General features: G+C 40.7%; 1 protein-coding gene across 7 annotated transcripts in view; it reads left to right on the top strand.

Moving 5' to 3' along the window:
• ANKS1B (ankyrin repeat and sterile alpha motif domain containing 1B) overlaps positions 1-26,322 on the top strand; it is a 792,232-nt gene that overhangs the window by 654,920 nt on the left and 110,990 nt on the right. The window lies entirely within an intron of this gene.

Below are 26,322 nucleotides of genomic sequence, written 5' to 3'. Positions count from 1 at the left end.
TGTTCATGGCTCTGTGACAAAATAGAGTAGTGTAATGACTGGTGCTGCTGCTATACCGCTGTAAGGCTTCTTCAGATGTGTTCTGTTCTGTTGTTCTGTCTGTCCTGGTAGTGCTTGGTGTGATGGCACTGACCCTCCTGGACGCAGAGGGTGGAGAGAGGAGTAAATGGTACAAATGAAGTGAAAACAGATACACACTACCTGGGATGCTTGTGACAGGGTCATACAGAAACATTGTTGCAAAGGCTTTTTTTAACTTCAGAATGCAGGGGAAATGTGATGATGGAAAAAAGCAATGACCAGTCAGTGCTCTGTCCAGAGATGGGAACTTTGTCCCGCAGTTGCTAATTGTCAAAACCTGATTTACTGCACTGGCGTTCCTTTGCTTAATACACTTTGACACTTGTAGTTTTGAAGCAATATTTTTTTTTCTTCGTCAGGGACAATAGAGTGACAATATATCCATGTATCAGGAATGAAAAACCCTGTATTGTTACATTTCTGCTAAGGGGGGACCAGCGAGAACAAAGTGTCTTGCCTCTACTTGAAGTTGAAGTCTCCAGTAAAATAATTTTGAAGTATAGATACAGCATGCTATAGTCTTTAATAAGATATTTGGGGGTACCAGTTCTTAACAAAACTGTGTAAATACATTTATTTGTCAGCAATTTAAACTGATAATCACTGAATAGTTATTAACAATCTAAAAGTTTTCAGGTTTAATCAAATTTGTATACATGTATTGAATTCTAATACGGTACAGTCGTCTGACATGTTAAGGAATTGCTTTCTTTAAAATAGTAGTATTTGTTTAAAGTTATTCTACATATTCTAAATAGGGAATAAATCAACAGACAGTACATTGTACAGGAAAGGCATTCCAATAATCATTTCTGATATTATTATCCTCTTTTAAATGTGGGCCGACAGATGTTTTCCAATTTATTATCAAGTCATTCCCATCACATCATTCATTGAATAGGCAACTTTGAGCACCATGTGTTTCGAAGCAGGTCTATTCTTTCTCTAAATGGAATCAGACATGTTCTCTAAATATTACATTGAAATAAATGCTTTGGCATCGTCAATGTTTATTGCATTGGCAGAGTCTGTGGAAACACCGGATAGAGTTTATTGATGTCCCTGTTTCTGACCAGATGCTCGTGTCAACATATAGTACATCCCAGTAATCGCCATTAAGCCAGTTAATGTCCCAGGAGGAATGAACAATTAGCAAAATTAATTAGGAGTTCTGCTTGATTAAACTCATTAATAACCATGAGTAAAGTATTGTATTTCCATAGATATGTTTGATCTTTTACACATTTTGTATTTGTAGCAGGAACTCAGACTTGGTTAGCATTTACAAGTACCAATCCCAGTAATTGAAGTGCAAGGTCTTCCGTAGGCCACCAATAATTAACAGAAGTGTGGACAGAATCCAAATTTATCAGTTGGTTACTTTTTTTTTCTTCCCAGGGACAAAAACCAGTAACAAAGCATAAATGTTTGCCATTGAATTTAATAACAGATTATATCAATAAGCCTTAGAAAAATAGTTGTAGGCATATTTCATTGAGTGAAAGATTCTATTAGTTATGATGGTTTTACTTTTGTGTTAATATTTGTTTTCTTTAAAATGATTGTTTTCAAAATGCAATACTGTCAATATATTTAATAATTTGCTTGAGAAAGAACATTTACATGAGTGCATTTGTCTTCCCACGTAACTGTCAATAATGCATTGTTCCAGAATTCTATTTTCATGTAGATGTAATTTTCATGTAAAAATGAACCTTTCTTACAAATCTAGCAGGAGATGAAAACCATTCTCGCTCGCCTGATTTTTGCTTTCTCTTCCTGGAATCATGAGATGGTTTTTTACAAATCAAAATATGGTTAAGCTGAGCCTTTTTTTTTCCTTTTTAAAAAATGTGAGACTATATTAGCTTGTTTAGGTGAAAACCCAAGATAAATTTCCTTTTAAAAAAAATGATCGTTTGCCAGTATCTCTCAGTTCTGGTATTTACAGAGCAAACACTTATTCCTGGTAGTTTTCTCATACGGCAATAGGAAGAAATGCAGAGATCAAAACAAGACTTGAGCTGGAAGAAGCAAAAATGCGTGTTCTGATCCCCTCTGTTATGAAATGCTTGATAGTGTGCTTTTACGTAAATCTCAAAACAGAGTTGTTCTATAAGTGGACCTTTATGGATACATTTCTTTGGGGTTTGGATTGCACGTAACTAAACTGAAATGAGAAACTTCACAGGACTAAGCACAAGGACTCGCTCTGGAAAATCAGTGACTGTATTGAGATGTTTGCCATGTGTTAGCACCTCCGTCACTGCAGACAGTACCTTTGGGGTACCTGGGAAGACTTTGTTGGAATCAGTGGGCACCCCCAGCATAATCTCAGCGCTGCGTGACCTTACATTTACATAGTACTCCATTCTGTAGCGCGAGTAATATTGGCCAAGGCTAGGTTTTGTGGCCGTTATTAAACCAAGACACTTGGCAAAAGAAAATTATATTTTAAGACTATTTGAGCGTCCTCTCATTTTAGCGTGTTTCCTTTAGAGTAATGTTTTGGAAACCATACGTTTTATGGTCTGTTATTGGTTTTAAGGCTTGAGAATGACTTGCACATACTTGTAACTGCAACAGGTGGTATGTTTTGTGTTGTGTAACGTTCATAAAAGTCTCATTTCCCTGTGTTTAGAAACCATGACCATGTTGTAGTTATTTTTCTAGAAATGTAAAATGTAACTGTAAAAAAAATAAGCCGGCTTCTCTGTATCTCCATGATTCATTTCTCCAGAAAAGACTTGCAGACCATATGCAGTAGCTCTTGGCTCTTAATACATTTTGTTTCTGTCTTAACTGTCAACTTAGTGTAAAAATAATTGGCTCAAATTGTTTTCTTGTAGTGTAGCTTTCCCTCCGGAATGGAAGGTCTGGCATAGCCTCCTGAATACCTCCCGAGGGTTGGTTCATATTCCTGACATGAATGATGCTATTTATTTCACCCTACTGGTGGATTGGTCGTAAAAACTCATGGCAAACCAAATTTGGGACAAAGCTTCAAATTAGAAAGATACAATCCCTTTCAAGCTTCAACATTTGCACACTGGCTCTCCCTCCTTTTATCCACTCAGAACCACTCCACTCAGGAACCAAGCTGACGTAGAAGATGAAATTCCTCCTACTACTAATAAAAAAACTATTTAATAAAAAAAGAAATTCCCTACTAATTAACAAGAGAAACTCTTCTTTCCCATCTTCTCCCAACCACTCAGCACTGACTTCTCTCCTCTCCTGCACTGCTCTTAATTCGGGTATCTCTCAAATCACACATCTTCTTTAACCATTTTCCTCATCTCCTCTCCTACCTCCAGAAATAATTGTGCTCTTTCCTCTTTTATATATTTTTTTTAGATATTTTTATTGATTTCAGAGAGAAAAGGAGAGGGAGGGAGATAGAAGCATCAATGATGAGAGAGAATCATTGATCGGCTGCCTCCTGCACGTCCCACACTGGGGATGGAGCCCAAAACCGGGGCATGAGCCCCTACTGGGAATCGAACCAGTGACCTCCTGGTTCATAGGTCGATGCTCAACCCCTGAGCAATGCTGACTGGGCTCCTGTTTTATGTTTTTGATGCACTGTGCCAAGTCATGACTGACAATAATCCAGGGTGGTTCTAGGAATATGTCTGTTGTCAAAGGAGCAGAAAGCCATCCATCTTAAAGTAATGTTTTATGTAATAAAAAACCAGGACCAGAAAGCTCTACAGCCCTTATAAATGTTTAGAAGTCCCCTTCAGAATACCCACAAATATTTCCACCAATATGAAAGCTAAATAATAGTTGTAATTTGTCCATATTTAAGTAAATTAAAAGTATTCTTTTAAATGCTATAGAGTATGCCAATGATAATCCCTCATGTTGATTTTCTAGTATTTTTGGCATAGATACAGAATCCTAGCCTCTTATGGGTCCAGTAGACTTTCATGGGCCAACCTTGATATTTAATTATTATATATACTGAGGCTTATTTGAAGGACTATGCATTCTGAATTCTAAACCACCGACTGAACAGACAGCTTTGCAAACACAACCCTTCTTTTTTAAGCTGCAAAACAATCTCCGTGTATATTCATTCCCTTGAAAAATAGTCAGTGTCTGCTATCTTCTAGGCACTCTTCTTAGGGCGGGAGATATAACAGTGAACAAAATAGACAAGATCCCTGTTTTCTAGAGCGATACTTAGTGGGGGAGGGGTGGCACAAAGCCAGTAAGTAAGTAAATGGAGAAGACAATTTCAGATAGTGGTAAGTGCTGTGAGGATCATAACAGGGTGACATGCTTGAGAATGTTCTGAAGAAAAGGATGCTGCTTTTATTTATTTTTTAAAATATATTTTTATTGATTTCAGAGAGGAAGGGAGAGGGAGAGAGAGAGAGAAACATCAGTGATGAGAGAGAATCATGGATTGGCTGTCTTCTGCATGCCCCACACTGGGGACGGAGCCTACAACCCAGGCATAGGCCCAGACTAATCTAAACGTGAACTCCTGGTTCATAGGTCGATGTTCAACCACTGAGCCACGCAGGCCAGACAAGGATGCTACTTTTTAAAAAGTTGTTCAGAGGAGGTGTCCCTAAGAAGGTGCCCCTCACACAGACCTGAATGGTGAGCAGTAGCCACACAGGCAGAGATGGCGGGGAAAGCACTCTCCAGGCACAGGGAACCTCATGGGTAAGCTAAGCGCGATGCGTTTGGGCAACAGCAAGCAGCAGGCCAGTGGGACTGCGTCCTGGCCAACTCAGGTCAGCCTTGCCGGTCATGGCAAAGGGCTTTATTCTGAAAACTGTGGAGCAGTGTGAAAGCAGGCGTATGATAGTTCTACCTTTGGAAAGAATACCCTGGCCTCTGTGTGAAGACTGGATATTACTAGGGTGAGCATGGAACGGAGAGAGAACAGGTAGAAGCAGTCCAGCTGAGAAGTGGTAGTGATTTGGACAAGGGCAAGGGCAGTACATAAAGAAGAGTGAGAATGTCAAATTGCAAACAGTTCTTTGGAAATTTCACAAAGGTAGGAAAATACGAAGAAGAAAATCACAATTCTCCCTAGTTCTGACCATCCAGCGTAATATATCTTAATATCTTGGCATTGTTAAGCAAAAGTAATGGCTATATTATTTTTGATATTTGATATGTGATCATATCATTCAGGCAGTGCACACAATACAAATACTACCTTTTATAAATTACTCTAAATCCCACCACCCAGAAATAACCATCTTTAACAATAGGCTAATATCATTTAAAAGCATCTTCCTATTACACAGGGGTTGATCAATGAATGCATGAATAGAAAGAAATGCTTGTATAACAATGGCAACAATGGAATCCTACTGGAGATGCTGTTTTTTACATAAGAAGCATTAAAAATGTGTGTTCTTGTATTTAGCAGCAGGAAAAATGGAAGTAAGAAGAGCTAAGTAATTGTTGAACTTCAAAGGAATGTCTCCTTAGTACAAGGGTTAGTTCCTAAAAGATCTCCCCTCGTTAAGAGAAATGGTTATGAAACACGTGAAGATGTTTCAGCAGGAATGGATTGAGAGCTGTGGGAAGATTATACAATTTGGGACTCCGTCGGAACAAAATGGCATGTATTTTACAAATTTTGCCAACACATGATGATGTGAATGCTCTGCTGTGACACCTCCCACAGCCTAGGGCAAAGCAAGTCTCCCGTGGCGTTGAGGGGGCTTGAAACTGGAGCTTCCATCGCTTCCCTCAAATCTACCCCAGGTTTGGAATCATCGTGTGTTTTTTAAACTACCTATTCCAATTTTTAATACATCAGATCGATTCTGTGCTATTAAAAAAAGTTGTGTTGTCACTTGATTGCTCATCACCTCTCTTCAGCGAATACTTTTAATTAATTTATATAGATCATCTTTATAACACACTTTCTATTCTGTAATCATAATCACTAAGCTTATATAGTATAAGTTCTATTAAAATAGACCCCGTGGTTTTCAGTTCTTCAGAGTAGCTTCTTCAATTGTGGATGAGTCCTTTGAGTCATCTCTTGATTGCCTCCTTTTCACTGTCAATTGCTTTTTGTTCTCACTTCCAGAAAGAGTCATTCATGACTACTGCATTTCTCACGGCTTTTTTTTTTTTTAATATTTGAGGATGCCTTCCTGATACTTTAAAATTGAACACTATAGTGGCTGACTATACTATACTTGTGCTATGCTTTCTTTCCCTTATAATTTTGCAGCCATTACTCCATGTTTACAATTATTCACTATTGCTGTGCAAATCAGAAGCCACCCTTTATAGGTAATTTGCTTTTTCTGCCTGGATCCAAAGAATTCTTTCTTTTTATCCTCATGACTCAGTAGCAGAGCTAGGTTTAAGTCTAGGTGTTGAATGCTCTGTGTCAAAATTTTCCGCAGTACAATCAATGGACTCTTTAAATCTGATAATAGCGTATCATATCTTTAAAGATACCTTTTATTCCTTGTGTATTGTTCCCCACACAGGGACATCAATTATTCTTCTTTTGGATCAGCTTTGTCTCTCTGTCGTATCTATTAGTTTCTTTATAATTTAATCTTTTTGTCATTTTCATCTGTATTCATAGCGAGTATGTCAATTCTTTCTTCTGTGCCAGTAATTCAATTTTCAGAAGTGTCTGCTCTGTTTCTGGATGTTTCTAATTTATTTATTGATTCTAAAATGATGTCTTTGGTCCTTAATTTGTTTCCTTAGGTCCACAGTCTCTCTTTTTCATCTCGTTCAATTGTTTCATTATTCTGCTATTAAGCTTCAGTTTTTACTAAAACCATTCTTGCATAGTAGAAAGTGTGTGAGGATTTTCTTCTCTTTTTTTGAATAAAGTTCTAGATTTAGTTCCTTATGCTGTGACCCTTGCATTTTATTTCTTCCCTTTCCTCTCTTCTTCTCTGTCTCTCTGTGTCCTTCCCTTCGTCCTTCCTCCCTTGCTTGCATATCTGCCATGCTATTTTTTTTTTCCATCTTGCTGGTACTTGGGTAGCTTTGCCCAGACCTAGTGTAACTTCTTAAATCACTTCCTACCTTTTTGGAGGGGTCTGTTTGCTTTCTTCTTCAAGCTATTTTATTGCCTAAATCTATTCACTTTTTCTGCAGTCTGAAGACATTGCAGAAGGAGGCAGAAATTGTCCAGAGAGGTAGCTCAAGCTGTCTGTTTGTAATCTTGGTTAGATTTTCTGGGCTGTGCTTTCTCAGATATTTTGTGGAATATCCCTATCATCAGCATTCATTTCACCAGCTCGTAAGGGGGAGAGGGAGAGACCAAGGACAGCCTTTTTATAATTAACTGAAGGGTTTCCTGTGGACTTGTAGCTACGCTGGAGATAACCTAGAACTTCAAGGGATTCCCGTTACAGTGGGGCCCTGGAGTCTTCAGTAACGTGGAGTCAGCCCTTTGCTCCCTTTCTCCCACATCCAGTGTTTCCATTGCTGCTCAGTAGAGGGAGGAAACAGATAAGAGCACTCAATGAGTGTGCTTTTCTCCAAAGTTAGGGTTATTGGTGAGAATTCTCAGAATTTTGTTGACTCGCCTCTCTGGGGAGTGAGAACAGGAGGAAGACCCCAGCAACACCGGGCGTCTTTACCCTGCTCCAGAGTCTGCTGTTTTCTTTCCTTGGCTGACAGTTTTGAGGTTTATTTATATTTGTCTATGTTCCTTTCCTTGATTTGTTACTATTGGGTATTTTTGTTACTAATGTTTACTCTTTTTTTTTTTTTACATTTTGTTAGGTACTTAGGAAGGGAAGGTCTATGAGGCAGTTAAAATGGATCCGCTTGAATCAGACTCCGGGATATATCTGGAGATAGTTGTCTTGCTAATGAATTTGAAAGATGAAGGACAGAGAGGAGTTAAGGCTACATGTTTAGCCTTAGCCACTGGGTGGATGATGAATGGACTGGGTTGGTGGTGGGAGAAGGAATGAGGAGTTCTGTTTTGGCATTTTAAGTTAGAGAAACTTGACATCCACATGGCAAGGCGGAGCAGGTGGTTGGATTTCCAAGTCTGAAGCTCATGGGAAAGATGCTGAGCATGTAGATGGTATCTAAAATCATGTACCTGGAGGAGAGCACTTAGAGAGAGAGAGATGTAAACAGGGAAGTGCATAACGAGTATTGGAGATGTGTATATGTACAAACTCTCTGGGCTCAGTGTAAACTGTTCTTAATCTAACGAACGTCTGACATCTTCCAGGGTAAATGTATCAGGTTAATAACCGGTATGAATTAGTGAGAAATGTGGAGCACTGAACATTTTTAAAGATGGGAAAATTTACATTTCTACATCTACACAGTAACACTAGTAAAGGGTACCCTTTTGGAGATCATTTAGACTTGCTTTTAGCTATTTACACATCCATGATATACAGTTGAAGACGATACAGATTTGATTTTTAAATAAATAGTGGTAAATTATTAGTTACAAAGACTCAATTTTTTCTGTATTCAAAATGAAGTCATAGATACATTTTTATTGAATACATACTTTTACAATTAAATGAAGCTTTTGCTCATAGAAGATGGACATTATCAACTTAATTGCACTACTATATTCTGAGGGATTGTGCTTCCTGAAAAGAACACTGAAAATTGAGAAACAAATTCTAGAGCCAACTCTGCCAGTAATAATGGCAGTAATAAAAGGTAACAATATCAAACACTCACCATCCTGTCGGTGTGACGGGCACTGTTTTAAGCCCTGTACATAGATTTATGTCTTCAAGAAGTTGTGTAGTTACACAGTTTCCAGCTACTTAATTTCCCTGGACTTTCAGCTTTTCATTTGTAAAGCCAGTCTTCCCTCTGGCTCTGAAATACAGCATAATTTATCTTAAATTATACAGTTTTATCAAGAAATGTGAAAATTTTTTAATGATCTTCTTAACCAAAGCAAATGGAAATAGATTATTTTATAGTTAGGGGGGAGATGAACCATTATGTAACAAAGGTTAGCCAGCAGAGGGAGGACGTTATGGAGAGTTTGGTCGACTAGGACCATGTCACAGATGTATCTTCCCTCACACTTTTGCTCATGCTGTTTCAGATCCTAACCTGTGCTCCAGGTCACATCGGTCATGTCCAGCCCTCACCTGAACTCCCAGTTAGAAATAACCAGCCCTCACCTGAACTCCCAGTTTCCTGTGCCTTACATTTGGGTGTTGGCATACATTGTAATATTCTCGGTGAGACTCTAAGCTACTTGAGGGCAGGGACAATAACCCTTACAACCTCGTTCATCACTTTTTAAATCAGTTGTCTAGATGTGTATAGAGTGCATATAGCAATCGAAATGCAGGCTTCTCTATACAAAGTGAAACAATTTTACTCAAATTAAAAGCATAACATTGTCTGAAAGACGTTGACCTGGGAATCAAAACATGAGTCCCAGCTCTGTTGCTGACCTGCTTGTGTGGCCTCCAGTGGGCCAGTCTCTTAGCTTCAGTTCCCCATCAGTCAGATGACAGTATCCATATGTGTATTCCCGGGGTTACAAGGCTGTGGGCACTGAATGAGATCGTGTATGTGAAGGTCTTGAAGAAAAACAGAGCATAGCCATTCCTCTCAAGCCAGATGTGGGGCACAAAACCTATCACCTTCAACCAGTTCTCAGAAACACTGAAGTTTATGAACCGCTGCCTTCTCCCAAAACCCACACCCCAAACTCAAACGGATTGATTTCTAGCCTCCTATTGATTCTGTGTAAATATGATTTATTTAGCAGATTACATTTAATGCGGATTACTTCTCAAACCAAAGAAGACGGGTTTGGTAGTGATGTGAGAATGAGTAGAAGCCAATGGATACAAAGTGGTGGGTCCCACAACCAAACACTTAATTTTCAGCTCCATCCTTCCTTAATTATCCTCTTTGTATTAATTCCATGTAATCACTTGAAGAGCTCTTGTGAATTGTGTCTCTCTCTATACAAGTACGAGTGAAAGCGTCCCACGTTGCACCAGCACGGGAGTGCCGTGTCAGCAGTGCGTCTGCGGTGCTGTGAGGACCTTGGCTGTCACAGCTGTATCTGCCCGGGGACAACCTCTGCCTGTTGCAGGGGCACACGGTGTTCTCACGGCCGTGTGACCACCATCCTACAGCCACAGCCAGTCAGCCTGCACCGCACACCAGAAGACACTGCTTTCACACGGGGTCTTGAAGGGCCCCCACATCCTGATTCTGTAGACTTCAGAAGTCAATCATGTAATTGTCTCAAATACCTATTGCTCTTGCAGTGAGATTTTAGGCACACACAGTCCTGGAATCCAGATTTTTAAAGCAAAATTGAGATGAGCTGGCAAGTCAGACTCCCCCAAATGATATCAATCTAATGCCTGAAGCTGTTCCATGAAGTGTAAGAAATAATTGGGGTCCCTGACAGTGCGCTAATTAGAACAGTTCTATTGTATTTGATACAAGTCAGCATCGCCCTTTCAATAAACACAAATCAGTACACCAGAGCTTGCCGGGATTCCTTTGTCTATGAAATAATACAAATAAAAATTGGTAATGTATGGTGGTTCTTTAAAAAAAAAACAAAACTGTACAGGGTGTTATTGCATGTGACCAGCTCATATAATAGACCTAAATATTGACTGTTTCGATATTGTGTGTCATTTCAAAATGTAGATCAGAGATGTCCCTAAAATAGTTTGCAATTTTACCTTACTGTATATTTGGCTTTCTTAACATCTTAACGCAGAGTCTTATGAACATTCTCTACCTAAAAAATAAGGATTTTTTTTTTTTTTTTTTTGCAGTATGGCAGTTACTTGCCCAGTTGCTAGGTAACAGGCCAGATATCTATAGCTTTATCTGAACACATAACAGATTATTCTTTAGCGACAATTATTTATATCCATTATAGTAAGGTATACAGTATAGGTGATTAGACAAACTGTTGATTTACTTACTGTGTATTTGCAAGAAAGCATGCAGTGATTCAAAAAGCTAGGTTCTAATCTTTTTCAAAAAGTGATTATTAATATTCACCACTAAGAAGGATCAGTTTGTTAGCGAAGCAGCAATAGCTAGATTGTTTATTTGATAATCCTTCCAACTGGCTGATCAAAACCAACAACATCGGCACACCTTTCCAGCTAATTATATTGCACATCATCTGAGAAGGGATATTTTGTTCATCCATGGTATCCATTCAGATGTTATAAAGTTTGAATTTTGTGAGAATTGATATTACTCTTTATATCATTTGTCACTTCTCGTATTATAAATATTCAGGACATCTAGCACAATGCTGAGAAGTCCCGATTGATTAGGGATATATTCTTACTTAAAAACATTACAATGTATTGGGTTTGTTTTTTTTAAATCTTTTGGTACAGAGCTGAGAAATCGCAGCATCTTGTCATCAGTGTTACATAATCAGCAATGGTGCCTTGTTAGAGATCTTTTAACAAAAGTTACCATTAAAGAAAAGATCTGCAACTTAAGTATTCCAACCAGTGAATTTCAGTAGTAACGAAGAAAGATAATCTTTCCACTGTTCCTGGATTTTGTCTATAATATTTTCCTTTAATCAAGTGGATTCGTTTGCTTGAATGCTTCTTCATGTATGCCATGTATGTGAAGTACATATTCATTCCAGGTTCATTTTCCTCCTGCCATTTATATTGATAAATTTAGATCATTATTAGATAGAATTTATGCATTGAATTAATAGTCATTTGTCGCAGTCTTTTTTTTAAATCCTCACCTGAGGATATGTTCATTGATTTGAGAGAAAGAGAAAGAGAGAGAGAGAGAGAGAGAGAGAGAGAGAGAGAGAGAGATCGAGATCGACGTGAGAGAGACATCCATCAGTTGCCTCCCATAAACACCCTGATCAGGAATCGAACCTGAAACCTTTCGGTGTACAGGACAACGTTCCAACCAGTTGAGCCACCCAAGGCTGTCATTGTCTTTTTAAAATAAAATTCAAAATGGTATTTTATCCTGTAGTGGAAAAAAGACATTTGTCAAACATGCACTTTTGTGGTGGAATGGCTGTAATTAGTCCATCAACCATGGGATAATTATGATACAGTTTTCTTTATAGCCAAAGAAATGTCACAATATATAATGTTAGTATGCAGGTTAGTCTTTAAAAACGTCATTTATAGGACAGTAACACAAGAAAAACCTCGGAGAATATTTGTTCTGAGACTATTTTTTTTTACAGCCAAAAGAATGCTTTCTGTAGAATCAGAAAACACAGACAAAACTGAGGCATTACCTGTCTGTTGGGTGAACTCAAGATAACCTTGTCTTTACAAGTCAGCATACCATGAAGCTAGTTTATATAGAAAATTGTTTAATGCGGAAAATTGCACTTTAATAATACCACTAATTAAATGCCTGCATTCAGGGAAATACAGCTCTCGATGCTCAGAAAGCTGTAAAAGCCACCTGGAATGATTGATCACTCTGAATGTCTGCAGTCCTGAATAAACCACAGCCAATGCATATATTTTATTGACTATGGACCGAAGGCCTGAGCAATTTACAAGACAATTGAAAATAATATATTTGATTCTACACTACCGTGTTCAGTTATCCCTCTGGCATTTAAATACCAAAAGTAAAATGGAAATCACCCCTCTGGTTTTTTCTCTTTTTTCCATATTCACAGTGACGTACTGGTTTGCTGCCGTTTTAGAAAACATGCTGTTATACAAATCATCATGTATTATAAAATTTAAAAAATCTTTTCAGGCAGGGAATCAAAGCAGATATCTGTTTGCCATAGAACAACATTTCTCTGTTATGGAGAAATTTATTGCAAGATTGTATTATGTCTTTTTCTCTCTTATATTTATGGGAAAAAAACTGTATTTATACAGAACTTCTGAGGAACCTATCCATCTTGTGAAGCTAAGCATACCTGTGAATTCCAGTTCAGGTTGATTTAGTTTATATTCATGTTTCCAATTGACATATTGTTACCAAAGCCCAGCTCCTGAGATTGCCTCCTTCCTTAGTGTCTTATTTTAGACTAGAGGCCCAGTGCACGAAATCGTGCACGGGTAGCTCACCGCCGCTTGCCGCTGCTCGCCACCCCACTCACAGGCCGGGGCGGGGTGGGGGTGGGGGCCAAGAGGTGGTCAGTGCACCTCATGGCGACTGGTCAAGCGGTTGTTCCGGTCATTATGCTTATGGTCCCTGACCTTTTATTATATAGGATGCTTGTCATTTTAATGGACTTCCACCATCGTGTCTGTCTTTTGTGGTGGTTGTTGCTAAATCGTTTTAAATGATTTTAATGGAAATCTTTTTTTTCCCTATTGATACCTGAGCCTCTCTTCTATAGAGAAACTAGGTAATCCTAAATATGAGCTGTTATTGTCTCACAGTGAGGCTCTACTTACTTGTTTTCAAAAAAAAAAAAAAAGAGGAAGCACTGTAGCCACAGGAAATAAAACTTACAGATTTGTCAGGAGGTCAGCATCCCAGGATATCCAGGCTCCATTCTGAAAAGAGTCGGAGATGGTTCCGTTGTGTATTGTTAACATATATTTTATACTTTTTATCAATAGTTGTAACACTATGCACACACCCACAAAAAGAAAAAAGCTGAAAAATCTCAGTATTTAGCCCCCTTTTTGTTTATCAGGCATTGTGGAACTCTCGACTGAGGGTGAGATTAATATTGAATAATCATTTCAAAAGGAATTGTCCTTTCTGATTGAAAACAAATGATTCGAATCGTGTGTGTGTGTGTGTGTGTGTGTGTGAGAATATGAAAATTCCAAGAGAATTATTTTCCAATATTCAAGGTGCCTGAAAGCCTAAATATGTTTATCTATGCTATGCAGATTAAAGATTATTTTTAAGGATTTAAAGATTATTTTATGGCACTTTTTCTCCAAAGACCTGCAGACACTGTTTAAAGAATTTAAAACTAAGGTTTATCAAATGCCACAAAAACATAGAAAGAACAGGAATTGAAATGGAGGCAGGGGGTTGGATAAGAAACAGGAAGAATATACACAGTAAAATGAGGAAGAAAAGAAGGTTAAATTTATGACATGTCAGTAGAAACCCTGGTGTAAGTTGCTGCATTTCTTCAGGGGAATGGCGAGGAAGAATGAGCTTGGCATTGTTCGGCAGACCTTGAATTATATCTTAGCTCCCCCACTAACTAGCTGGGTGTGCTTTTGGAAGAATTGCCTGACTTTTCTGAGCCTTGTTGTCCTCATCTGTAAAATAATGAAATGGCTAGCCTGCATGGTTATTCTGAGGACTAACAGATAGACCGGTAGACGGATAGCCCTCTGATGCACAGTAGGTGCTGAATAAACCCTTGTTGCTATTTTTTGAAGGTTCCTAGATTCCTTACAGACATTTGCCTTCATCCTTAGCCTGCCCGTCTCAATACATCATCAAAGTTAGGACCCCAATCGATCAATATTTTCAAACCACATGGACCTGAAAAATCAGAGCTAGGATGAGAACTTAAGGCCCCAAGCAAACCTAGAGTGGCTGACGATGGCCTCACACACGCAGGTGATCCCCTGTGCGGCGCCAGGGGGCGCCACTCACACAGACAGTATGCACAATGTGATGCCTGGTTCATTAGATCTGCTTTGTTAGTCTCTGCCTTTGAAAAAACATAAAAATCAAGGCATGAAAAATAATTTTTTCGGTTTTACAACAACTTGGATTTTTAAAATCCCTTGTATAAAAGGGGGTGGGGGAACAGCCTGCTCCCAGATGTCATGTATACTGACATCTCTCAAGGGGGTGCTCCTGCCAACAATGGAGTTGATTGAACAGTAAAACATACTGGTCATCATATCAATTATGTCATCTTCATGCCTACAATGTATTTAATTGATTTAGTTTCACCAAAATGATTACATTAACGACTTGTTTCCATGAGACACTCCAGTTTTTTCCCCTCTCTTCCTCCTCTCCTGTTATCCGCCTTCTTCCCCATGTATTTATCATGTGCCTGTTGTGGGCCTCAATCTATATTAGGCATTATTAGCTCTAACAACAGAGACAGACGCCTGGCCCTCAAGGAACTGCCTCACTGGTCGGGGAGAGGCAGACAAGGAAACCAGAAATTATTATAGATTTTGTCATCAACAAAACTCTGTTGGCTTTTCCAGAGTTTAGGCAGTGAGACTCTGTAAGTGTTCAAAAGTTAGACAAGGCTACCTAGAATGGGATCTTTTTTCTCATCTTTTATAAAATAACTTTTTTCATCCTTGTATACAAGTAATATATCCTCATTATAGAAAAGTGTTAGAAAATATAGAGAAGCACAAAAATAAAATAATTTGCTTTACCTCTGTATTTTAGTATGTATCCTTCTATAATTTTATATATACAATTTTAATTAAAACATTACAATGTATGTATATACCCAAGCCATTTCGAAGTAGAAAATAAAGATTGGGTGACAGATTTGGTTCCTCCGGTAGACTGTAAGCAGTTTAAAGGCAGGTACTAAACTTCCACACCCTCATGTGCCCACTGAAGCCTCGTATATTTATGTTCAGTAAATATATGTGGAATAAGTCATGTTGGAAGTTGATGGATGGGTTTGTGAGTACATGGCTAGATTGTTTTATTTCTCACTTAAAATTAAGATGAAAACATTTCATATGACATTTGCTAGATTCTTCTTGATGAAGACAAGGGTAGCTGGATAATTCTTAAAGGATGCCTTCTGTTTCTAGCTTAAATCCTTTCAAAACTAGAAAGCTTCCCTGATCCATGTGGCTCTGCCACAACCTTTTGCAGCAAGGATTCAGAATCTGGAGAAGGGGCCACACACAAATGGATATACTAGATAAGAAATATATAAATTTAGAAATTATTGGGGGGAGCCAGGCAGAGACCTACTCTCTAGTGAGTGGCTCCCCGAATCTCCAGACCCATAGATTTTTATTTACGAGAATATACATTTACCCTTTAGTAAAGCAAACAGACATCAATGGTAAGGTTTGGTAAACAATAAAGGATTATCAGGTTAGGGCAGTGGTCGGCAAACTCATTAGTCATCAGAGCCAAATATCAACAGTACAACAATTGAAATTTCTTTTGAGAGCCAAATTTTTTAAACTTAAACTATGTAGGTAGGTACATTGTTATTAACTTAATGAGGGTACTCTTAACACTTAGGAAGAGCCACACTCAAGGGGCCAAAGAGCCACATGTGGCTTGCGAGCCGCAGTTTGCCGACCATGGGGTTAGGGGATTGCCTTCAGCCATTCAGCCAGCAGCAGGATAATACAATGCTGATTCTCAGCCCTTGCTGAATATCACAGTCCATCAGCCTTCTGATAGACTTCTCGCATTTACATGTTAACTACTTTTTGGTCTTTGCCTCCAGCATGGCTCCATTGGTTAAATGTCGTCCTGTGCACCAAAAGGTCACTGGTTCGATTCCTGGTCAGGGCACATGCCTGGATTGCAGGTTCAATCCCAGTAGGGGGCATATAGGAAGCAGCTGATCAATGTTTCTCTCTCTCTCTCTCTCTCTCTCTCTCTCTCTCTCTCTCTCCCCTCCCTACCTCTCCCACCTCTCTCCCTAAAATCAATGAAAACATTTTTTTAAAAAACTGGAATGCTTCCATATTTTAAGCAAGCAAACAAAACCAAAATCACCCCATGAAACAAAACTCAACAACAACAAAACCTTTATTATTACCAAAAAACATAACATTTCTCTTTTATGGCTTTATTAATTCACTCATGCTTGACACGTATGAATTATTGAAGAAGAAGGAAGAAATCTAATTTCCACGTCCTCTAACACTAGTTCTTGCTTACTGGATATTCACCCTGTTGTACTGCCCGAGTGATGGGTCCGGAAGTGTTTCTTCAAAATAAGCTTTGATAAATGTTGTTCTCTTCTTATTTCTAGTAATGGTAGGTCAACCTGGTCATGTTGATAGCTGTATGTTTGTAGAGATTTCCTGACTCATTAGAAGTTGTATGGAGTAAGAATCAAGATGGCACCTCAGCTCCTTCTTGGGCAGAATGTTAAGTGAGATGCCCATCTCTACGCTCTCTCTTTCTGTTTTCTCTTTAGTTGCAGGAGGGATTGATCGGTTAGGCTGTAGGTATACTGCAATCCAGTGTTCTTGTAGGTGCCAATATACTTAACTACATAATGTTTTTATGAGTCACTCAGACCCAAACTGGCCCCATTAGATTGGCTCTGTTGCTATTCCAGTTAATTACAGTGATCTAATTGCATAATTTAGCTATATCTGCATAGTAACCTGAAGGCCAAGGGCTTTACTTTATTGTACAATTATGCTGAATAAACTCACAGTAAAAATAGAATTGAAATTCCTGTTGTAAAACACCACTTTTAAAAAGCTGGTTTGGGGCTTTTCACAATGCTTTGATGCATTATTATAGAAAGAAATCTAAAAATATCATGTGATATCTACCTGCACTCTAAAGCCATTAAATACTATTTTCTGTGATGGCCCTTGTCTTCAGTTTATTTAACTAAAGGGTTTGGTATCCCCATAGTTTCTGATTGTGAAGATCTTTTTGCAAATTCTTGATCATTGTAGCTCATTTTAATGATGTTCCCTATTGTCAAATGAAACAAAAGATTAACCACTGTTCAGGCTTTAAATAAGTGTTCTCGTCCATGTGAATTCAACGAAGTCAATTAAACACATAATTTATTGAGTTCTTAATCTGGGCAGGGCATTATGCTAGAATCCTGGAATACAAAGATATGCATGTAATGTCTGCCATGTGAGGGAGGAGCAAGCATGTAAACAGACAGTCTGTCCAATTACATTTGTAGATTACAAGGTGCATTGGAGGCAGCAAGGAGGCATGCTTAGCTCTACATAGAGAGGTCAGGGAAGGCTTCTCAGAGGAGGTGACGTTGAGATGAGTCTTCTAGGATGACCAGGAGTTCACCAGGAAAACCTGAGAAGACAAGGGAAAGAGTCCCTTAGGTAAAGAAACAGCATGTGCTAGTGATGAAAGGAATCACTAGTAATGTAGTATGGGTGGGTATGAGGAAGAGGAGGAGAGAAATGAGGCTGTGAGACTTCAGCCTTCCAGCGATAGAAGGGCAGAGATGTGGTGCGGTTAGATTTGTAGGTGGGAGGGTCACTTGGGTGCATTCTGCATTCCTGGTCCTCTGCTATGTTGTTTGTATTTAAAGACCAGCCCCTCCTTCCATTTTTATTATAGTTCCTGCAGGGCTTGATCTAAATTCTAGCATGTTCCAAGCCACATGAACTGAGGAAGGCTGAACTTAAGGGCCACAGGCCAGCAGGTTGCCTACTTCAGTTATCCGCTGACTTGTTATACCAACGTTTAGGTTGTGTCATCGCTATAGTCCTTGTGTGGGCCATTTCTACCTCCTGTGCACTGCTCACAAAACCAAGGCGCTTTTGATTACAAGCCCTGACTTGCCTTGATGTTGGATGCAGTCCCTGAGTATGCTGATCGTCTGTGTCCGTTCACTCAGCATGTACCTGGAGGCCTGCTATGTGTCCTGGGCTGGCGACCTAGAGGGATGAAATAGTCCCTGCCTTCTGCCATTTGCAAACAGGTAAACAATTCCTACAGAGTACAATGAATGTCGTAGTAGAGGAACTGAAGGAACGGAAGGGAGAGGGAGAGGGAGAGAACCAGGAATGCTTCCTGCAAGTGGCGTCTACGTCTTCTGAAGAAGGAAGCAAAGAGGGGTGGACAGGAATGTCCAAGTGCAAGGCAGAGAAACAGAAGGAGCTGTTGAGAACTGGAAGCTCCTCAGGCCAGCGTGTGGAGGAGGGGAGGAGGGAGGTGATTACAGAAGGCGCTAAAGAGGTCAGAGGGGACCAGAGCCTCCAAGGGGTACACCAGGGAGTTCTAAACAGGGAGAATTAACACGGTCAGCTCTGCCGAAAGATTGTTCTGAGAGCAAAGAGAGCAGATTTGAGAGGAACAAGCTGGAGACAGGAAACTGCCTCTGTGTCCCTGTTACTCAGCTCTGAGAGTGATTCTGGTAAGAAATAATGAGAGCTATGACCAAGTTAGCATCTGTGGAACGGAGAGATAAAGATGAGTCTGAAGGAGAGGCGAGGAGGTGAAATTGCCAGGGGTTGTGGATCATGGGTGTAGAGATGAATAAGAGGGTGAAGTCAAGGATGAAAAAGGAGGCTCACAGTCCACAGATGGCACAGTTTTCCAATGAGTGCCACTGTTGTGATATGAGTTACACTTCTGTGTGGATCTGAGAGCCACACTATAGTCACATACCCTTACTATGCCTTCTCCTCCTTGGTTCATTTTTATATTGTCAAAAATAAAACTCCTTTCATAAGCCTTATGGAGTCCTGCACATTGTTTCTACCTTTTATATGATTTTACTTCAAAACCACTGAGGAAGGTTAGGCAAGGGCAATGCCCTCCTTATGCAGATGCAAATCCATCGTGCGCAGAAGCACACGGCCCAGGTGGCAGGGGAGGATTTGAATCCTCGCCCTGCTTCTTCATTCTCGACTGCATTGTGTGCTTTGAAGATAAATCGCTAGATTATGTGATCCTGACAAAATGGAATTCATTTTTTGTTTTTGCAGCAAATAGTCATTGTTGAGCTTCTAGAGTTGAATATAAAGTTTTCCTCTGAAGCTTATCTCTTTTCAATTTGTTATCTGCTCACAGTGAGTCTATTTTGGAATAGCTCATGCCTCTAGAGGGCTCACTGTGTGCTTTGCCTAGTATTAGTTCACTGAATCACTTAATCTGGTGAGGTAGACATTGATGGCACTTCCCTTTTGTGTGTGTGTGTGTGTGTGTGTGTGTGTGTGTGTGTGTGTGTGTGTGTTAATCCTCATCTGAGGATATTTTTTTCACTGAGTTTTAGAGAGAGTAGAAGGAGAGGGAGGGAGGGAAGGAAGAAATAAAGGGAGAGAGAGAGAGAGAGAGAGAGAGAGAGAGAGAGAAGTTGCCTCCCACATGTGCCCGGACCAGGGATCAAACCTGCAACCCAGGTATGTTCCTTTGACCTGGAATTAAATCCATCACCCTTCTGTGCATGGGCCGACGCTCTAACCACTGAGCTATCAGCCAGGGCAATGTTGTCCCCTTTGAGATGAGGAAACTAAGGCACTGAAATGGGAAGTAACTTGTCTAAGGTCCCCAAGCCACAGGCAGCTGAGCCAGGGATTGAACCCAGACATAAAGGCTTCGGAGCTTCTCACTTAGCTGATAACAAATCCATGAGCTTAATTAAGGGTGGACAAGTCCAGGGCATAATCATTAGTTTTCAAACCCTGCTCAGGAGAATTTGTGTAGGAGATTTTCTTTAACTTTGAAAAAAGGTTTCTGAAAGCAATAGCCGCAGCAGCAAACCTTCACAGCGGTGCTCGGGATCCTTTTAGAACGGGTCAGGCCTGCCCTGGAGAAGGTTCATTTGTCCAGAAATATTCTCGGCTGAGCTGGGCCTCACTGAGGATCAGATCAAAAGCAAGGCAGCATCTCAGAGGGAAATTGGATGAGTCGCCCCCGCCCCAGAATGGCTCATTTCATCTGTTTTAATCATTTTATTGCTAAACTTTATGGTTAAAATTCTGGTAAAATCCAATGATGAGGGGGAAAATCAGCTCTTTTGCCCCTAAACAACTTTGGGGCAAAATACAAAATGTGCTTTCATTGTGACATGGTGTGAGTCAGTAAAATCTGTTTTGTATCTGTGTTACAATTCAAGTTTTTAGCAAAGAGGTTTTCCTTAGGCAGTTTTCCGTGTTATTAATTTCTGGTTTCTTCCTCCTTGTGTGTGTGTGCATTTTTGCAAATATTTTTCCAAGTGTATTTACTTTTCTAAATATCTTTGTGAGCTTTTTTTTTCTATATTCAGATGATTTTAACCAAGTTTCTAAGCCCTTTGTTTAATAAATCTCCACCTTTCTTGTCTTCCACTCTCAACCTTCTGTTTTTATAGATCATTTAAAAGAATATTGCCCTAACCAGTTTGGCTCAGTGGATAGAGCATCAGCCTGTGGACTCAGGGGTCCCAGGTTCGATTCTGGTCAAGGGCATGTACCTTGGTTGCGGGCACATCCCCAGTGGGGAGTGTGCAGGAGGCGGCTGATCAATGTTTCTCTCTCATCGATGTTTCTAGCTCTCTATCCCTCTCCCTTCCTCTCTGTAAAAAATCAATAAAATATATTTTAAAAAATAAATAAATAAAAATAAAAGAATATTCTATGCACCCTAAACAGTAGGAGCCCTGTGCCACCTCTTAGATACCTTCCTCCCAGTGAAACTGATTGATCTCCTGAGTCCACGTTCAAGCCCAAGTTACCTAGTTTTGTGAAGGAAATTGTGTGTGATGTTCTTCCAGATGCTCTAATAAAACTCAAATACATCACATCTGCTCCATTCCCTTAAACTAGTAATCTTCTAATTCCATCAGAAAAGCAATCAAATTTGGCATGCTTCCTGATGTTCAGCTTCTTATTACTTTGGAGTTTATTCCGTCTAGGTGTTAAGAGATTTTTTTTTCTTACTCTCACAATATTGCAAACTCTCCAAATTACGATTGCCTGGGTCACTTTCATTGTTTGAAAAACCAGGGCTCTCTTTTTCTTTTGCCTCATTTTGTAGCGCCTACGTCTTTGGATTCCTGTTGATTCTACGCCTTCCGTTAACCAGGTTCGTTATTTATAGGGGATGGCAGTGACAGCGAGGAGAGGCAGGCAGACGATCTCCCTGGGGCTCTGTACCTGGGGCTCTCCACTCACACCATGCCCGTGCCATCCTGACCGACTCCATCACCTCCTTCTTACCCGCCAGCATGCCTCTGCTCCACCCCAGGTGCTGTAATGTGTAACCTCCCGGCCCCCTTACAGGATCCATTAGCATCAGTTCATCTGCTTTTGCCGCCCTTTAGACGAGAACTCACAAATAGTTGATTTTTATCTGCCTATTCCCTGTTCTCTCATGATTCTGTTGATTAGAGAATAAAGGTATTTTTACCTCCAGGACGATGACTGTCCTTTTCAACTGCACCTGGAGTATTCTTTGAATCTTCGCTTCTTGAACTTCATGATGAGGGGTGCTGTAGGGCCTGTTTCAGAACAGCCGCCCCTGTGATTCCTTTCCTCAAGTCTAACCAAGTCTACACCCAAGTGCTGCCCTGTTAGGTTGCATTGTTCTGTCCCAAGGTCTTTGGTTCTTCCTTTTTCATGATCTCATCCTCAATTAAGAGTTGACCCTTGAATAACGTGGGTTTGAACTGCATGGGTCCATTGAAATGTGAACTGCATGGGTCCATTGACCACAGTTCACTTGGCCCCCATAATTCAAGTCCTCATTGTTTTAAGGTCACCTGGCAGTTGGGAACCCGCATACTGGGGAGGTGGGTGATGACTTGTATTTTATACCCAGATTTTTGAACTGCACAGGTGGCCAGTGCCCCTAACTCTCTATTGTTCAAGGGTCAACAAACTCATCAATAGGTACTTTCTTTCTATATATTTTACTTCTTTTTTTTTTTAGCTTTGTATCACATTATACTTTTCTGAACAAACAAATTCAGCTATATTTCAAATTGTGTTGGGGACTTAATTATTCAAGGCTTATTTCAGGAGGCGTGGAAATCTTTTTATTTCATGTATTCGTTCATTAAACCAATATTCAATGACTACCTTCGAGGTGTCAGATACTGGGCTACAAAGATGAGCCCCTCCTTTCAAAGCCCAAGGTGGCAAAGGAATCAGCAGTGGAAACAGCTCTAACTGGGTGAGATATGTGTTATGACAGGTTTACAAAGTGTAGCAGGGGCACTGCCCTGAGGAGATGAAGGCTCTGAAGAAGAATCTAACTGTAACTCAGGGGGAATTGGGATGAGTTTTCTAGGCAGACAAGGGGGATGGCTTTTCATGGAGCCTTATAAGATGGGTATTCTCAACTTGTCCTGATTCCTCCTTCCAGACCAGCCCATCATTGTATTATTGGCATAAAGGAGGAAGCAGAAAGCTACAGGAAACACAGGCACAGAGGCTGGAGTGAGAATATAAGTATTAGTATTGTGTGTTAGTTTGCAAGGACTGCTACCAACAAAATTCCACAGACTGGGTGGCTTCAACAACAGAAATTTACTTTCTCACAGTTCTGGAGGGTCAAGATCAAAGTGTTTGGTTTCTCCTGAGGCTCTCTCCTTGGTGTGTAGATGGTGGCCTAACACGGCCAACCCTCTTTCTGGAATGTCTGTTTCCTAATCTCCTCTTCTTATAAGAACATCAGTCCTATGGGATGAGGCTCACCCTAACAACCTCCTTGTAATTAAATTACCTCTTTAAAAGCCGTATCTCCAAGTAGAATTACATTCAGAGGGGCTGGGGGTTAGGGCTTCTGCATAGGAATTGGTGGAGGGCGCACAATTCAGCCCATAAGAGTTTGTATTTAGTCTTTGGTAGCGTTGATCCTTTGGCATAACTGGACTTCGGAATCACTTGGCTTCGTTAAAGGACACGCGATGAGCTGTATCTGCCGAGCAAAGCTATTTCAATGTTTTAAACTTATACTAAATGTTACTATAAATGTCCTAGATTCCCCAGGTAGCTCTGTTTAGAATTAAAATATCATTTATAGAAGTCACACCTCATTAAATATGGAACCTTGTCCCTAAAGACCCAGGACACATGACAGTGTCTGAACCCTTTCAGTGCTGCAGCGGAAGCCACATCACGTTCATTTCCATGGATAAAATGATTAGGCTTTAAATGGCTTAATTTCCAGTAATCTGTTCCCGTTGTAGAGATAAATTAATTTATCTTGATTTAGGCAGATCCCAGTATAGAATTACAATAGAGATAAGAATTTAGTTTTTTTTTAAAAAAAAACAACACGCAACTCCTCAACAAAATGACCTGTTTCCTTGAATCTCCTTTGGGGGGTATGTATATTGTTGAATGTGAGTTTGCCATATCAGACATTCATAGTGTATCTTTCTGTGGTCTTGCAGGAAAAACTGTGCAATGGTTGGAAGCTGTCCCTTCTGATTTCAGAGGGCCCCCTCACTCCATGGCTTGTTCAAGGCTTTCCTTTTTCCAGCACTTTCACACCTCCTTGGTCCAGTGCAGATGATTATCCTATATAATAAAAGGGTAATATGCAAATAGACCGAACGGCAGGCCAACCAAACAACCAATCAAAGCGTAATATGCTAATGATATGCTAAGGCTGCCCAGCCGCTTGCTATGACGTGCACTGACCACCAGGAGGCAGTCAACTGGTCGACCAGTCGCTCTGATGTGCACTGACCTCCAGGGGGCAGATGCTCCGACTAGTAGGTTAGCTTGCTGCTGGGGTCCAGCTGATTGGGACTGAGTGAGATGGGCCGGACATGCCCTGGAGCCCTCCAGCAGTCCCTCCCTGGCCTGATAGTGCACTGGTGGGGTCCCTCAGTCTGGCCTGCGCCCTCTCACAATCAGGGACCCCTCAGGGGATTGTCAGAGAGCTGGTTTCAGTCTGATCCCGCAGGCCACTCCCCTTGGGAGGGCGCCAGATACAGGGCTCATGGCTGGGAAGTGCTGCTGCAGCAGCACAAGCCTCTCCCAATTGGGACTGATTGGGTGCGAGCCCACGGCAGGCACAGTGGGGCCAGGATGAGCCAGGGTGGCAGGTAGGAGCTGCAGGCAGCATTGGACTGCCGGTTTCAGTCCGATTCCTGCAGGCCACCCAGAGAGACCCTACCCGTGCACAAATTCGTGCACTGGGCCTCTAGTATTTCCATAAAGCTTGTTTAATATTTTATATTCTTGTGCATTTTCCAGTGTAAGTTACTTAATTAATATGTAAGACATCATTTAGATTTTTTTTAAATACCAGAACTTATTTTTTAAATATAAACCATACTTTATGGTGGAAGAGAGAAAATTGGAGATGATCGTATTTATGTGAATAGAAAGTAATGATGCATTGCCAAGAGGGAATTGGTTTAGAACAAAATTTGAAGCTCAAAAGGTCTAAGATATAAGAAACCTCAGAGGTCACTTCTATTACATGAAGGAACAGTTTTAAGAAAATTAGACCATTAAAGTTGTTCTTAAGGTAAAATGAAAAAGATGTCTTTGATTTTTAAAAGGGAAGAAGACCTGGGTCCAGTGCAAAGAGGGGCGAGGAAATTGTGTTAGTTGAGAAAGGAGGAAATGAAAAGGAGACACCCTGCCTGCCCTTCCCCCAAGTCTGAATAATCAGAGGAATGACACAGAGTGAGTCTCTTCTTGTCAAATCTCCCATAGGGAACCATTGTTGTTTTTGTCATGTAAAAGCATTTTGTAAGTGCCTCCAGAGCCTGGCACAGCACTGGGCATGGCACCCAGGCTGCTGTGGTCCTGGGCCCGCCTCCTGGGTGCCAGTGAGCATGCCCGGAGGTGTGATGGACATCCGGGCTGCTGGATGCTGACAGCCGGGTGTTTACATGTGTTGTGCAAGCTTTGTTTAGGAGCAGGAAGTGGGACTCCAGGAGGGGATCCCCCCTCACTGCCAGTTAATTGGGAAGATGGAGTGGCTGGGGTGGAACAGCAGGGGCTGAGCCCTGTTTCCTCATCATCTCACAGCTGGACTCCCAGCCACCCTGCCATCTCCTCCCAGGCAGTTCTGAATTCTGTGGCTTATTTAAATAGGCGAGAAGAAAAAAACGGAAGGAAGGGAGGAAAGGTGGAAGGGAAGGAGAGAGGAAAGGGAAATATATAATATACCCCAAAAAGCTCTTCTCTTGGGTTCCTCTCTGTCTGGTAAAGTGACTTCTGCGACGACCACCTTTTGGGGGTTGTGGGCCTGGATCTGCCCACCCTTCACGCCGGCCAGTTCCTGAGGACAGCAGAAGGATCTACTGCTCAGGCAGCTCGTAACTGGCCAGGTTCGACATTTGTACACGGGTTCTGAAAGCAGAGTAATAGCCATAGCTAACTTTGTTTAGCATTCCTCACGTGTTGGGCCTCTGTAAGTGCTGATCTCCCTAATGGCTCTAGAGCTGGGTACACGATCAGCCTTCAGTGACATTAAACAAATGGAAGCACAGGTCTCCCAAACCCCCTAGAAAGCCCAGGAGGCTGAGCCAGGGCTGGGGCCCAGGCCGTTCATCTTAACTGCTTACTACGCCCAAAGTGGAAGAGATAAGCAGACCCCCGCTGTGGACAAGACTGCATTCTGGTTGTCAAGACATGCTACCATATTGCAGCATGTGCTTTTTATATGCAGCAGCAGGTTTGTTTTTTTAACTCCATTTTATAGAAAGAATTGAGGCTCAAA

This window comes from Myotis yumanensis, unplaced genomic scaffold (assembly GCF_028538775.1).
Source record: "Myotis yumanensis isolate MYYU_CA2020_CCGP unplaced genomic scaffold, mMyoYum1.0.hap1 SCAF_3, whole genome shotgun sequence".
Classification (NCBI taxonomy): Eukaryota; Metazoa; Chordata; class Mammalia; order Chiroptera; family Vespertilionidae; genus Myotis; species Myotis yumanensis.
Note: the sequence above shows the minus strand (reverse complement) of the source record. Positions and strands in the feature narration are given on the sequence as shown.